Here is a 13,991-nt window from a genome sequence, read left to right on the forward strand (position 1 = left end):
TAAAAATTATAAAATGTAATGATAAATACTGGGGAACTTTATTACTGAAGGGAAGATAACAAAATATACTAGTTATGTAATTGTCGTGTATAAATTAGTCACAAAATGCACGATCAGCAAAGCGAGCCGAATTTCTTTATTAACCGGAATTTGAATCTGTGCTTCTGGGTCGAACGGGCCAGATCATTTATTCAATTACATGATTTTGAAATAAAGCTTTGGTAAGTCCAGTTTACATTGAATACATTGAAGATATGTTATGTACGACAAATCATACTGTTTCTTAACTCAGTTTATATGTTTTGGTTGTGTCCATTCTTTCACTGACATTCATAGAAATATATAAAGTTTAAAAAGGTTTGAACCACAAATTTAGCATCACGAATTTAGCATATACTTAATCTGAATGGAATACGCCCAACAAAACCTGAATTAATTTCACTGCAGCATTATTTTCAGCATGTCTTTCAATCTTTACTAAAATTCCTATTGATATAGTTCATTGATTGTACTTAAGGATACGTGCAATATTACGACTTATTTCTAAACAGGTCATCAAATATTGAACGACTAAGAGTAACCCCAAAGGCCATTTCGAGATTTTATTGAAATTTCTGAGTATACGTCCCAAAAAAATGTATAAGAAGGATATCATTACCCAAATTAAAATTTTGTTGGAAGTAAAGCTAACTTGCAAGTATTATTGTTTGGCAACACATCTACTTGATAAGGTCGTGGTGTCTTTCGATGTGTAATTAACATTTAAACTTATAATGTGAATCAGTATTTTAAGCATATTTTATAGGGTATTCAATAATCAATTTTAAAGATTTGACACTGTGAGTGAAACACATGCAGGGCAAATCAGTCCTACGCCTTAAAGCTTTAACCAAATGATGTTTGATCTGCATATTGCATATTTTGGCGTTAATATTGATTCACTTATAGGGTCTTTTCATCAGAACTAAACACATTTATTATTAATAAACCAGTTGTTGGCATGACACGGGTTATGTTCTTCTCATATATGTTATCATGATATGATATTAAACCCCTCACGGGGAGGATTGTGCCTGATATTAATATGATGAAGACATAATTTTTCAATCAGTTTAATTGAAGTCTGGAGCTGGCATGTCGATTAACTGCTAGTAGTCTGATGTTATTTATGTATTATTGTCAATTTGTTTATTTTCTTGGTTACATCTTCTGACACCAGACTCGGACTGTGCGTTTTGTTATGCGTTTACTTTTCTGCATTGGCTAGAGGTATAGAGGAAAGGTTGATATATCACAAACATGTGTTTTTGCGCCTGTCCAAAATCAGGAGCCTCTGGCCTTTGTTAGTCTTGTATTATTTTAACTTTTAGTTTCTTGTGTACAATTTGGAGTTTAGTATGGCGTTCAATATCACTGAACTAGTATATATTTGTTTAGGGGCCAGCTGAAGGACGCCTCCGGGTGCGGGAATTTCTCGTTGCATTGAAGACCTGTTGGTGACCTTCTGCTGTTGTCTGATCTATGGTCGGGTTGTTGTCTCTTTGGCACATTCCCCATTTCCATTCTCAATTTTATATTGATATAATACATACAATTTGAATAAGAATTGCAAAATAATCAAGTAGTTGTTATGTTAGTTACACGTATTGTTTTTTAAATGAAGGTTTTGCAAGTCTTCCAGGTTATCACCCTGTATGCATGGTTACTTATGTTTATCACAAGTCTAATTACGTTAAAAGAAGGTAGGGGTCAGAGTGAAGTATTTCTTAATATAATCTTAATCCGTATATCTATTTCCTTGATTTATAAATGGTTCGGACAATCTCCCATACATGAAATTATATTTTTACCTGGGAGATATACTGTTATCTTTACTCATGTATTTACCTTAAACGGTAATGCTATGAACATTTATTTATAAACAGAAATCGTATATGGAAATAAATAGGTACAAAAACGATGACACAACTTTGTACATGATCCATGATTTCTTACATTATGTAAATGTCATAATGATTTGATGGAAATCAGAAATCAAACGGCATGCCATAAAAGCGATAAACATGATAAAATCATTCGTCAAGAGTATATTTTTAGTTTCATGTCCATTTTTTGGAGATTACTGTCGACCACTCTCTCAATCGCATTTTGGACAGTATCAATCCAACGGCTGAATTTACAAAGAAAGTATATACCAATGAGTAGAATACTGAGGCAGAATATAAAAAGACTATTTTCAGTCATTTCTTCTTTAGTGATTAATTTAACCATGGGTGAATGCCCAATTTACACACTAATAATCTGCAGAAAAATAGTAAATCCTCATCAATCTCAACCCAGACATTGCCAGTGTTAATGCTATTTTATTTTTACAGGCACTTGTCTCAGAAAAATAAATCTGTATACCTTTCTATAACACAAGGTACTTAACTCACGATTTAGAAAAATGTCAGGCGGTGACGAAATTCCCTTATATGCCGATTTCTCGGCTGTCAACCCCACAAAACTTGTTATTTCGTAAATCTGAATTGATTTATCTTCAAATGTGCTAAGTACCTTGTGTTATATAAAGGTATACAAGAAATTTTTTCTGAGAAGAGTGCCTGTGTTTATTTTGTAGGGACTCTAGTATCTAATAGTTATCAAAGGTGCCAGGATTATAATTTAATACGCCAGACACGCGTTTCGTCTACATAAGACTCATCAGTGACGCTAAAACCAAATAGTAAAAAAGCCAAACAAGTACAAAGTTGAAGAGCATTAAGGACCCAAAATTCCAAAACGTTGTGCCTAATACAGCTAAGGTAACAAATTCCTGCGATAAGAAAATCCTTAGTTTTTTTTTAAACAGAAAATTTATCATAATGACCATATAATTGATATTCATGTCAACATCAAAGTGATGACTACTGAGCTGGTGATACCGTCGGGGACGAAACGTCCACCAGGAGTGGCATCGACCCAGTGATGTAAATTGTTATTAAAGTTACCAGGATTATAATTTAATTCGTCAGATGCGAGTTTCGTCTACATAAGACTAATCAGTAACGCAAAGACCAAATAGTTAAAAAGCTAAACAAGAACAAAGCTGAAGAGCATTAAGTACCCAAAATGCCAAAACGTTGTGCCAAAAACAGCTTAGGTAATCTATTACTGGGATAAGAAAATCCTCAGTTTTTTTTTTAAATTCAAAGTTTTGTAAACAGGAAATTTATCAAAATGATCATATAATTGATATTCATGTCAACACTGAAGTGCTGACTACTGGACTGGTGATACCTTTGGGGACGATGCATCTTGTGTATCGGTGAATATCTTATGTATGACAACTATTTACAGTTAAATCGACATATTGTTTCAACGGCGAAAATTTATACGGATATCTAATTCAAATATTTCTACATAATATGCATACCAAAGAAACATATTTTAATGCAATTTATCGATTTTATCTTAAAGAACGTGTCCCCTTATTCGTTTGAGACAAACTATTATGCATCTTCAGACCTATGCGTATGATAAAATACACAATCAATAGTTGTCCTTGTTTATAGTTTGTTGAAGTACTGTGTTTGGATTTCTCTCTGTCCTTTCAATTAGGGAGCACATAATCGTACCACTTTGAACTTATGTGTAGTTTGACAGTTCAAGTCTCTTGTTACTATCGTATGCTGTTTATCTCTCTCTATAAAAAAAATGGGAGCAGCAACCTTAAAACAACATACGTGCTCATCTACTGCTGATAATTTTGTGGGTCGTTCTGTATTATTATATGAAGCATAAGACCCCGTTCACACTAGAATTGGTTGAATTGATCTTATTTCAACTCGATCTAAATAAAACTATTTAGAGTTCACATCATCTTCAACCCTAAAGATTGGTTTAATATGTACCAGTGACAGTAGTAGTACCACTACATTCACACTACAAGTGAGAATGCAACATCACTGCCATACTTACATTAACGTTATTATGTTTATTTAATCAAATTAATGAATTGATACACACAAGGTAATGGAGTTATTGTTTCAATTGAATTACATGTTCTGTTCTGTTTTCGTTAATTTTCAGCCTTCTCATGTTGGACATACACTTTGTTAAAAATTGCAAATTATCTTCAATTCGTACTAGTGAAGATCGATTTCTGAGTTCACATTTAAAGTTAGATCGGTTAACTTTAGATCGATTCAAACTAAACTTCCTCCGTTGGTGTTTAAATTTAGACTGATTCAAAATCGACCCAAAGCATTTGCATTAGGCTTAAATCGATCTCGAGTTAACCGATCAAGTTTGAATCGACCTAAATGTATAAGTGTGACCAGGGTCTTATCTATGTATAAATACAAACATTTGTACTAACATGTTTAACCCCGCCACATTATTAATGTATGTGCCTGTCCCAAGCTTAAGTCAGGAGCCTGTAATTCAGTGGTTGTCGTTTGTTTATGTGTTACATATTTGTTTTTCGTTCATTTTTTTTTTTACATAAATGAGCCCGTTAGTTTTTTCGTTTGAATTGTTTTACATTGTCTTATTGGGGCCTTTTATAGCTGACTATGCGGTATGGGCTTTGCTCATTGTTGAAGGCCGTACGGTGACCTATAGTTGTTAATGTCTGCGTCATTTTGGTCGTTTGTGGATAGTTGTCTCATTGGCAATCATACCACATCTTCTTTTTTATATTTGTATGCAACTTCTATACAGCTCTATATTATTATGGCAATTGTTTTCTATTCGTTCATTGTGTTTGAGGTTTTGATTTTGCTATTTGATAACTTAAAAGGAACTTACCATTTTTTTTCCTTGGAGTACGATATTTTTTTAATTTTATTTTTGAAACTCTGCCTTTTGTCATTAAGTTGGGTGATTTTGTAATCACTGCCGATCTTTTATAACCTGTTAGCTTTAATAACAGCTTAATGTACATATACTTGTTTGTTGTGAAAGGGCTAAATGCTTACCTCTATACGTATTTTGCCTTTAGGTGTTGTGTTGTGTTGCTGTTTCATTGATATAAAACAATATTTTTTTAAAGTTCACCTACATTTTCTCATTACTAGTACTTAAACTGACGATTTTTACACAAAAGAAAGGAATGATTGTTGTGAAATGGTTCTTCTTTCCCTTTTTTGGTATGAAACGAGATTTCTTTCAAAACCTTGCTTTTTTTCACTTCTTTACAATAAGTCATTACTGCCAAATTAATTTAGAACTGAACATTTCTATACAATTAGATTCCCAGAAATATTAAGTGTCGCATCATTGCTACAACGGTATTAAATAGTTAAGTTTCTCCAATAATAATTCTTGGTTAATTCTGAAAGATTTTTAATTTTAGGTTCCGATTTTAAATTTGGAGAGAACAAGAATGTGTCCACAGTACACGGATGCCCCACTCGCACTATCATTTTCTATGTTTAAAGGACTGTGAAATTGGAATAAATTCTCTAATTTGGCATTAAAATTAGAATGATCTTATCAAAGGGAACATGTATACTAAGTTTCAAGTTGATTGGACTTCTACTTTATCAAAAACTACCTTGACCAAAAACTTTAACCTGAAATTTGCACTATCATTTTCTATGTTCAGTGAACCGTAAAATTGGGGTCAAAACTCTAATTTGGCATTTAAATTAGAAAGATCATATCATAGGGCACATGTATACTAAGTTTCAAGTTGATTGGACTTCAACTTCATCAAAAACTACCTTGACCAAAAACTTTAACCTGAAGCCAAAAACTTTAACCTGAAATTTGCACTATCATTTTCTATGTTCAGTGAACCGTAAAATTGGGGTCACAACTCTAATTTGGCATTTAAATTAGAAAGATCATATCATAGGGCACATGTATACTAAGTTTCAAGTTGATTGGACTTCAACTTCATCAAAAACTACCTTGACCAAAAACTTTAACCTGAAGCCAAAAACTTTAACCTGAAATTTGCACTATCATTTTCTATGTTCAGTGAACCGTAAAATTGGGGTCAAAACTCTAATTTGGCATTTAAATTAGAAAGATCATATTATAGGGCACATGTATACTAAGTTTCAAGTTGATTGGACTTCAACTTCATCAAAAACTACCTTGACCAAAAACTTTAACCTGAAGCCAAAAACTTTAACCTGAAATTTGCACTATCATTTTCTATGTTCAGTGGACCGTGAAATTGGGGTAAAATCTCTAATTTGGCATTAAAATTAGAAAGATCATATCATAGGGAACATGTGTACCAAGTTTGAAGTCGATTGGACTTCAACTTCATCAAAAACTACCTCGACCAAAAACTTTAACCTGAAGCGGGACAGACGGACGGATGAACGAACAGACGGACGGACGAACAGACAGACGGACGGACGCACAGACCAGAAAACATAATGCCCCTCTACTATCGTAGGTGGGGCATAAAAACAACCAGCGTTTCTAGTATTCAAGTTTTTTCCCAGTTATGACAAAACAAGAAGTTATATTGATGTTTTCATAATACAAGTCTTGTTTTGTAGTTCCAGAAGAAAAAGATAAAAATGGAAGTTCCAAATTGTTTCAAATAAATTGATGAAAAGCTTGTCAGCTGATAATACTTAAAAGAGGATTATGTGTAGATTGCCCTTCAACCATCATTACATTAATTCTGCTTGCTTTACAAATTGGGTGAAAATTAAAATAAAATAAAAAGATTTAGTGACACGAATCAGAAATACACACGAAGGAATCGTTTGTTTGGCTTTAAAACTATTTTGATCTGAGCGCGTCACTGGTGAGTCTTAAATAGATGAAAGGCGCGGATGGTGTAATGAATTATAAGCATGGTACCTTTGATAACTTATCATGCTTATTGCATTAGGGACTTGGAAACTTAGTCTTTTAATTATTTCTAATTTATGAACGGACCAGTGAAGAAAAGAATGTAGCAGTATCAACCCAGTTCTATATAAAACAACATGAAAGGACATTTAATAAATTGTATGCGTTAGTACACTTTTCTAAATTTACCCTCACCAGGAATTGTCAACGCAAAAGAGTGGAAGTTACTTTACTACAAACAACGTACAAGACGTATGTCACGCAGCACGTTGATAATCCTACAGGATGTTACTATATATAATTAAATTGGGTTTGTTTGAACGCCGCTGATAAGCCTTGCGTAGACTAAATGTGCGTCTTGTGTACTAAAATTGCAAGACTGGATTTGTTCTACTTCTTTTAACAACCAATATTAAGGTAGATGCTTCCGCTGGTGTACATTTCGTATCCAAGAGGAACACCATTAAAGTAGTATGTACTCCGTGCCGACATGACATAATTATGCAGTCATTTTTGTATGTTCACAGTTCATTAAAAGTCAAATCCGTTCAAAACACTTAAAAAAATGCCTTCTGATTCAAAGCAACTAAATAAAGGCAACAGTAGTACACCGATGTTCAAAACTCATAAATCGATAGAAAAAAAACAAAAAAAAAACAAATCCAGGTCATAAACCAAAACCGAGGAAAGCGCATTAAATACAAGTAAATGACGACACAACATTAAAATGTAACACAAACACAGAAACGGACTAAGCATTAAACAAAATCCGATGCGAATAACAAATATAACATCAAAACTAAATACATTAATTTGGGATAGAAAAGTACCGTGACATGTCTTATAATAATGTGAATTCACACTCAAATATAAGAGGAAACAAACGACACAAAAGAAACACAACGTTAAAATGTAACACACACAGAAACGAACTATAATATAACAAGGACCATATTCCTGACTTGGTACAGGACATTTTTTAAAGAAAAAAATGGTGGGTTGAACCTGGTTTTGTGGCATGCCAAACCTCCCTCTTTTATGGCCATGTGAAATATAACATTAAAATGACAACACAACATTACTGGACTACAATACAAATAAATAGGGGAACAATTGACAAAGAAACACACGAAGAATAGCTCACAAAAGGCAACAAGTTTAAAATTTTAATTCGCCAGAAATGCACTTTGTCCACACAAGACTTACTAGTGACGCCCAAATACAAAAGTTTGAAAGCCGAAACAAGTACAAATTTGAACAGCATCGAGGACCAAAAGTTCAAAAAAGTTGTGCCAAAAACGGCCCGAGTTTTCTGTTAGATACCAGAACATCCCTATTATTTAGAATAATTGATATTTTTGCAAAAAGTAAATTTTATAAAATGACTATATAAAAGATATACATGATAAAACTGAAGTATTAACTAATTACAGGAAACAACCGAAATACATTACATAACCCGACAAAATCCAACACAAAAAATAGACACATCCGAATTAGTCAAAACCTCAACGCCAAGTGACGTCATATTTGAAATTTTAAAAAATGACAAAAAAAGTACGTCACATTTGAATTTGTAAAACAGGACATTAAAAATGAAAAGTGACGTCACATTTGAATGAATAAAACTATCTGTCAAAAACAAGATAGAATTAGGATTGATTAAATATTATATTTGTACTAAATACTGATATTACATTTGATAACAATGAAAATTGCAATACTGAGGTACTGTAGCAATTAGACAATTACCTATAGTCTATGTCCGGTTAATTCAGAATCAAACTGCAACCGTAGTGCATCATACAAATTACGTTGAACCAAATCAAATTTAATAAATGAAGGCGGTGATTAATTTTTCTTTAACATTACACATGAATATAACCGAAAAGACGTCAAGACATTTGACAAAATCCGATGAGAAATAAAATATAACATCAAAACTACATACATGAATTTGGGATAGACAAGTACCGTAACACGTCTTATAGCAATGCGAATTCACACTCAGCATATCAGTCACAATCGGGAACAAGTCACGTTTGGTAATAAAAAGATAAGACGACGTAAAAACAAACTACAATCTAACAGGTGGTAAAAATGTCCTTAGCTAGTTTGGTCAAAGACACATTATTTGGATCAACTAGTTCGTGATGGTGTCCGTAAAATTTACGGAGGGTCAATTTTAAACTGTCCTCTTCGTAACTTTGTTGGAGCAGTTTCTGCGGAAGGAGCAAACTCCTATATATGAAGTCCGTATAGTGTGAACAAGCACGAGAATAACGTATCAATTTAGATATGTACACACCATACGAAGGGGCAAAGGGTATGTAACTGCTGAGAAATGGGAAATTGATAATTGGGAAGTTGAAATCGTCCTGTTTATCATACTTAGATTTTCGTGTTATGTCGTCCATCTGCGTCAATATTGAGGAAAAGATAAAGGTATGAAGCAGTCCTTCTAGTATCAGTAGTATCCTTAATTTCAAGTTCACTGGGGTATATGTGATGTAAGTATTGGCTGAAATATGGGTTATTCAATGATAGAACTGTAACGCCGCCTCCCTGGTGCTAGAGTCGGCCACCAGAGAACACAGGGTCACAAAGAAAAAGAGAGTAAAAGAATCTATAAAGTGTAAGGTTCGACGTCCACTGTTTACCGTCGGACCAAAACACGTTACAGAAAGGGAGATCGTATAATTGTTTTAATCTATAATTCTCATTTATGAAATAAAATATTTAAATAAATAAAGTTTCATATTTTATTAGTACGAAAAGAAATAATCTCCGTTGGAGAGAATGGGTCTTGCAGGCTCTGTCACTGGTCTGGTCGAGTTCCCGGTAATGATTGGTCTTACGTAGACATACAACACTACTATACGGAATCTGTACGTGAAATATAACTTCTTAACAAACTAACATACACAAATCTGTCGTATCATGGAAACAACAGCCAAAATAGCAAATTACAAGTCTTACATTGCTTGCAACATTAAACATCTCAGTAACAACTATCGTTTATTCTCAATAATGTAAAGAAACTATACAGACATAGGTTTACATATAAAAAGGGGGAATGCCGTCATTACAGAACATCATCAATATATCGGAAAGTAAAATTAAAGAATTTCGCAAGGTGTTTTTTCTTTTGTCTTTTAGAAGATTTTGAATGAATTCTGCTTCATACGAGTACAAAAACAAATCGACCAGTAGGAGTGCACAATTAGTACCCATTGGAATACCGACTGTCTGTTTAACAGGTCGGGATCACTACCTTATATGGCAATGCATAAATTAGCATACTTATGTTCTCGCACATGTAATTGTTTATTTACATGTGACGCAATTTATTTTTACCTAGGTTTTTGACCAATCCACTAAATGAGTCACAATGCATGATGGACTACTACGTGTTTACAATCAACCAAGAACACGTGTTATTTACTAAAATACAACACATTTTTTCGTGCAATGCGGGATTCACAATTTCGCTTAGTTTTTCATTTTGTGTATCCTCATTTATAGTTCGTGATATAAAGTATTACTTCCATGCTCAGATTAACGAAGAGTTGTTTCTATACGAAGAAAAAAGGGTTTGAATTACCCGATATATAGCCATTAACATGTTTGATGATGGCACAGAGATTTCATGTATTTGTCCACCAGAAGCAACGAAACAACAGCGAAAAAACACAATTACCCATGAGACAAACTAACTGGTGTAAAGTAAGCCGTCGATAACAGCCGGTGCTGATATTCAAGAGTACAGCAATGTTCGTATAGATCATTAAAGGCAAATGTGGGATTCTTGAATTTTGTGTTCGTAAAAAGGACGAAGAAATATTTACATACATGGCAGTGTTAACAAAATCTATAAGTATTTTTGTTGGTCACATTTCAGTATATGGGACTTCCAAACTGTTCCCTTTTTTTTAAGGTAGTGAAGTCAGCAACTGTAGTTTCAGTTTGTTCGTTTTTTAACGGGCTCGGACATTTGCCAAACTGAATAAAATAATTACAGCTGATTTCTTAAACCTGCAAAGTAAAACTTTGGTTGGCTTGATTGCATTGTTTGTATAGTTGTTTATACAAGCTTTGAAAATAAGATTGACATCTTTAAACAATATATATATATATAGGCATAGTTTAACTTGTATATTTTATATTTTGTACAATATACAAACAAAGCAAGCAAGCTAACCAAAGTTTTGCTCCACATGCATTACGAAATAAGCTGTAATGATTTTATCCATATGTATGTGCGACAAGGTGGAAAATTTGATATGTTTTGTGAAAATTGCAGCGTTGGATCTATAATAAAAAGGAAGATGTGGTATGATTGCCAATGAGACAGCTGTCCATAAGAGACCAAAATGACACAGAAATTAACATTTATAGATCACCGTACGGCCTTCAACAATGAGCAAAGCCCAAACCGCATAGTCAGCTATAAACGTCCCCGATATGACAATGTAAAACAATTCAAACGAGAAAACTAACGGCCTTAATAATATAAAAAAAAAATGAATGAAAAACAAATATGTAACACATAAACAAACGACAACCACTGAAATACAGGCTCCTATACAATATTTTTTTTTTTTGATGGGATAGATATCTTGTCCTTTTATATATTTAATTGGGCCGGTTTTTTGTGGTTTTTTTTTTTTTGTTTGGATTGTTTTACACAAGTAATTTTTGGGTCATTAATAGCTTACTTTTCAGCATTGGACCTATGGCTGCTTACTTTACTAAATTATGTCTTTGTTGGAAAGATGTCTCATTTGGCACTCATACCTCATCTTCTTATCTCTATATACAAAGCACGTTTTAGAAAAAAAATAATAGGTAATATGGCACCCACTATGATCCAGAGACTTTTAATATTGGAGATATTTTACATATGTCAACAGGACAGCAGCCGAACGATAAAAAAACCTCTGAGGTATATTTTGTGATAAAATTAGCAACAAACGGATATTATCGATTGATGAAACTAAAAAAATGTATTGAGCTATATACCGTACCCGCTCAGTGGCGGATCCAGGGGGCGGGGGTTCCTGAGGATGAACCCCCCTTTTTTTGGACCGTATCAGTGCATTTGGATGGGGACATGTAGTTGGAACCCCCTCCCCTTTTGTCCAGGGTTAGAACCCCCTTTTTAAAATGGCTGGACCCGCCCCTGCCGCTTTCATAACACTTCTTTTTAGCATACTGAATATTATGATGTTCTTACTATTAGTTAAGGTCCTGATAAAAAAAATACACATTCAGTACAGAAAGAAGTGTTTCAATGAAAGTTTCGTGTTTTTCTAGGCAGAAATGATTTTGCAATGACATTATACAGGTTTAAAAGAGCTCAAATGATTTTCTTACTGGACAGTGTTCACTTCATTGGATATTTCACTGTGTCATGTCGTGAAATTAATGCAGGTTCAATTCATAACAATGCACAAAACCGGTTAAACTACTTTTGCAAGGCGAAAAAGAAAGTCGAATCGTGAAGCCAATAAACAATATTTTTTTAATCTGAGCATGCAAATTGAAGATTACGTTATATATTTTACATTAAATATATTTGCAGAATAAAAAGTTTGGTAATGAGAGTCCCAGACAATATATTAATTGACTGTTTTCCCACTAATTCCACGTGTTTTAAGTAGTAGTTTACTCGTAGTAGCCCACAATGCATTGTAGTTCATTGAATCGATTGGTCAGTTTTTCAAGGCCATATTGGCCTTGTGTTTTGGAAATTACTATGCAAATATATTCTGACGTCAGAAAATCTAGAGTTCTCGACCTGTTTAAAGGTAAGTCATCTAAATTCAACAAATATATTGTCAATCAAAAAGTCCAACATTTTGATAATATCATCTTCAGTATATTTTTCTGTTAGATTCAGTGCGATGCTTCATAAAATATGAATTATTGTAACCCAAAACAAGAAATGTGTATCTACGATTCCCATTTTTATAGAACATGCTCTGTTTAATGAGATGGTGAAGTCGATCTTTCAACTGAGCATGAGGAATAGTAGTATAAAGCGTAGAAAAATAAAAAGTCGTTATGTTGCTGCAAATTTGCAAAGATTGTAATCGAAGATTAAGCAGTAAATCTTTCGAATTTTTGAGAATCCACATCTGGTTACCACCACTGGTAGAATAAATCTCATCACAATATTTTTGAAGCCCATCTTTAACTGTAGAAAGAATAGTAGTCAGTACTTTAGAAAGATGTTTAGTCGAACATTTTGGAGATCCAGCTATGTATCGTTCTTTATATGGAGTTTTGTGTAATTCATGTATCCAGTATAATGCTGGTAAATTTTCTTCATTTTCTTTGATGTTGATACCAAAAGAAAGAAGGACAGATTTATGATTTTGTAAAATTTCGTCCTTGGTAAATGATGTTAAAGAATATGTAGGATTACCAGTAGTTTTATTTATTCCAAGCTCTGTTGTTAGACATTGCAAATAATGGTTTTTACATATGAAGACAATATTATTTGAGGCTTTATCTGCTGGAACAACGACATATTTGTCATGCAAAGAGGATAAAGCATCCACAACATCCGGATTCTTGAAAGGGTTAGTAACTCATGTACTCATATTACATCGTATATTTCTCCCGATTTCTATGAAGATCATTGTGTCTCGTAACAGACCTGATTCTGCATTGTTACTTATTTTTCATACAAACACCAGAGCATTAAATTCTGTAATATTTTTAGAGAGTATCCCTTATTTTATCAAAGTAAATTACTACGAAATATGGCTACCATATAAATGTGTAAGGAAACATGAATAGTTTATCAGATATAAAGTACTTTCAATTTGATTTTAATATCTGCAAAAATGTCTTTGATACAATTTTTCAAATACTGTTTACTTGTACCTATGTATTTTTTGTCTGTCATAAACTAAAGTGTTCCTTTTGTTCCAAAAAGCATTGCCTTTTCCTCTTGGTACTTTTTTCTCCTAAAATGCGATGACTAAGTACTGGAAACTTCTTTAACTCGATTAGGCATGGTTATACTCTAACTTGTTATTCTAAGGTCGTGATAATTTCTGATCATTGATATACTTTATTTATGTGTATTCTAGATGTTATGAACTTCATTGCTAGTAACCATGTCACTTGATTTAATATATTCGATAAAACTATATATTTACAACAACTAATGTTTC

This window comes from Mytilus edulis, chromosome 2, assembly GCF_963676685.1.
Source record: "Mytilus edulis chromosome 2, xbMytEdul2.2, whole genome shotgun sequence".
Taxonomy (NCBI): Eukaryota; Metazoa; Mollusca; class Bivalvia; order Mytilida; family Mytilidae; genus Mytilus; species Mytilus edulis.